A 3,369-nucleotide genomic window follows, 5' to 3' on the forward strand; every position below is an offset into this window, starting at 1 on the left:
TGCACCATTGGTTAATATACCAAAACCTTTGGTATATCCTTTTCTGTTTCCACCGAAGGTTACGGAAGGTCCTCTTTCTTCTTTGAAGTGAGTTAGAAGAGATTTATCTCTAGTCATATGTCTTGAACAACCACTGTCCAGATACCATATGCCTTTGACATCCTGTACAAGGAAACAAAATAAGAATGCTATTGGTACCTAGCTATTGGGGTCCAGCTTTGTTAGAGGCTTCATCGTCTGATGCTGAAGAACCAGCATCAGTAGATGGCATCACCAAACCTGAGGAGGTTTGAGTGGGAAGAGGAACAACCTCTGACACTACCAAGGTAGTTTCAGTGGAAGTCTTCACTGAACCTAAAGATGCTTCAGTGGTAGGAACTACAACGTCTGATGCTGAAGATTTTTCAGCAGGAGTTGTCTTCGCTGAGCCTGAAGAAGAGGCTTCAACGGTTTTCTTCACCTTGGTTACTAATGCAGCCTTTGTGGATGATTTCACCGTGGTTGATTTCTCAGCTTTGGCTACTTTCTTGCCCTTAGCTGGTGAACCAGCTTTGGCGATAGAAGAACACTTGCTGGCAATATGTGTTTTCTCATCGTAGTGTTTACACTTCCTAAAGCTAGGAGTAGCTTTAGGGCCAGGAAGTATAAGACTAGAAGCAGGATCAACTCCAAGAATTCCCTTCTCATTGGTTCTCGGAGGAACCTTTGAGGAATTGGATACCTTAGATGAAAAGTTCACCTTGTGCTGTGACTTAGATTTCTGACGGGATTCAGATTTCCTAGTCCCTGAGGAGGAAGAAGCTTTACAAGCTGAAGGGATAGACCTAGATCTATTAAACTTATTAGACTTCTTAGGAAGGGATGCTGTGACAACGGATTTACCTTTGTCTTTGTAGCCAAAACTCGATGGAGTTTCTTCAAGATGACTCTCAGTAAAAGAGAAGGACTGAGAGGAAGAAGTGTTGGGAATAGAAGAGACGAAAGTACCAAACTTGAGTATGGACCTGTCTTTAACACATTCTTCCTGATCATAGGAGAATCCTAGACCAGTTGTTATCTTGGCGGGGATCTGAGCGTTAATAATCTCAGAGGCCTTGATGGAAGCTTTGCACCACCCTTCAATGATAACTTTCTCGGCCTTGAGTTCAGCAATTGCTCGCTCACGCTCAACGATAGCTCGCTCACGCTCAACGATAGCCTTCTCACGTTCAACAGTGATGGCTTGGTTTACAATAACCTGATCTTTAAGATTTTTCCTCGACAGAGGTCAGTTCTTTGATCTTAGAATGACAAATCTTCAATTGCTCTTGAAGATCAACGTTAAGCATTTCAGCTTTCAATTTACCATTGAGGGCATTGTAAAGGTCAACCGTCAGCGTATCCAGTGCAGAAAGACTAGAAGAAGAAGAGGGTTCATTCAGGAAGCATACCTGAGTAGAAGAAGAAGATGGCTCAGAGGAAGTAGACGCTTCTGAAGATCCTTCATCTGCATCTATAGCCATCAAGCAGACATAGGCTTTATCCTCCTCATACAAAGATGATTCATCGGATGATTCAGCCCAGTCATGCTCTTCAGCTATAAGGCCTTTAGCCTTTCGCTGGTTGTTCTTCATCTTTTTGTACTTCTCCTTCAGTTTTGAGTACTTATCATCTTTCGTCCTAAAGGAGGAAGAAGCTTTAGAAGATGGCGTTGCAGTCTTCTTTGATCTGCATTCACCTGCAAAGTGTCCGGGCCGGTGACAGTTGTAGCTGACAGCTGAAGCCTTGTCTATTATTTCAGACTTTGACTTTTCCCTGAGGGACAGCTGAGGAGATCTGCGGAAGTTGCTCTTACTGGCGAACCTCCTAAAAGACTTAGTTAGGAGTAACAGGGACTCATCAAAATTTGTTAAAATGTCCCCAGAGATAGAAGAATCTATCTCTGTGATCACAACGGGAGGAAGAGAAGAAACAAACGGGGTAGAAGAAGTTTCAACTGAAGAAGTTTCATAGATCAAAGCCAGAGGAGAGTTTTTCATTTCCCTGGATTCTTTTACAAGATTCCTTTTCGGTTGACGAGATTGCTCATAGTTAAGCAGAATCCCGTATAAAGTAGAAAGAGAAAGAATGGACATTTCATTTGACATCTTGAGACACATGGAAAAGGTGTCCCAAGAATCAGGAAGGCATTCTAGAAACCTGGTTAAAGTTTCAGAATTAGAATATTCCCTGCCGACAGCCCTAAGATCAATAAGAAGGCAGTTAAATCTCTGATGTACTTCAGACAGCGTCTCAGACTTTCCATAGAGAAAGCTTCATACTGTCTTACTAGATAGATTTTTCTGGTCTCTTGAACCTGAGTGGTTCCTTCATATTGGACACAAAGTGTGTCCCATATGGATTTAGAGGTTTTGAGTTTCATTACTAAGTGATAAATCTCACCAAGAAGAGACATAACTATTATAGACCGAGCACGCGTGTCTATAGCTATTTTCTTCTTGTCCTCATCGCTCCATTGATATGGAAGCTTTGGAATCTGTCGTTCAGGAATCACGGCAGTCGTAGCTGTTGCTGGAACAGCCAGACCAATAGCAAATGGATTATATGGTCCATTTTCTATATAATGTGAAATTTTAAGATCCACGCCTTCCTGAAAGAGGGACATCCGGTTCTTCCAGAGACTAAAGTTGTCACGGACAAACCGGGGAGGTTTGGCAAGAAAGCCATTATCTTTTGTGTGTGTGTGTTTGTAATATGTAAAACCATTTGCAAGCGGTAAAGTTATCTAAAAGAGGAGATAAACTAATATTGAAAACAACTAAACACAAAGAAAGAAAGAAAACACTGCTCTGATACCACTTGTTGGTCCCTTGAGGGTCTACAAGAATAGTAAAACAGTTTGTAGAAGGGGGAGGATGAATACAAACACAATATTTTCAAATTTAAAATATATATTGATAAAGAAGATCAATACATATTTTACAAGATTGTTTGGGGAAAGATAAGGTGATAAAAACCTATCTAAACAATCTTTTGTTACACACAAAGTCTTAGCAAATACAAAGAAAGAACTGCTGAAGAGAAGATCCTTTACTTAAGTTAGAAAATGCTTGGAGTAAGAATTAGGGTTAGAGAGTGAGTTGCGCGCACTCTGCATGGAGAAGAAACACTTCTATTTATGCCCAGTGCATTAAATGAACATTTAATGCAATATGGTAGGGTTAGAGTGCGTGTCAAGCCTTAAGAGGAAGGCTTGTCCTTTGCTACAGTGAATAGTACAAAAAAGCACTATTCATGAGCAGACATCCTTACCTAAAGTTGGTGGACAATAGAGTCGACTAGTCGGCTCCGTACCGTACCAACTTTCATAAGGGTATGGGTTTTGTCCTT

This window comes from Cynara cardunculus, unplaced genomic scaffold (assembly GCF_001531365.2).
Source record: "Cynara cardunculus var. scolymus isolate 2C unplaced genomic scaffold, CcrdV1 Un_Scaffold_1832, whole genome shotgun sequence".
NCBI classification, from domain to species: Eukaryota; Viridiplantae; Streptophyta; class Magnoliopsida; order Asterales; family Asteraceae; genus Cynara; species Cynara cardunculus.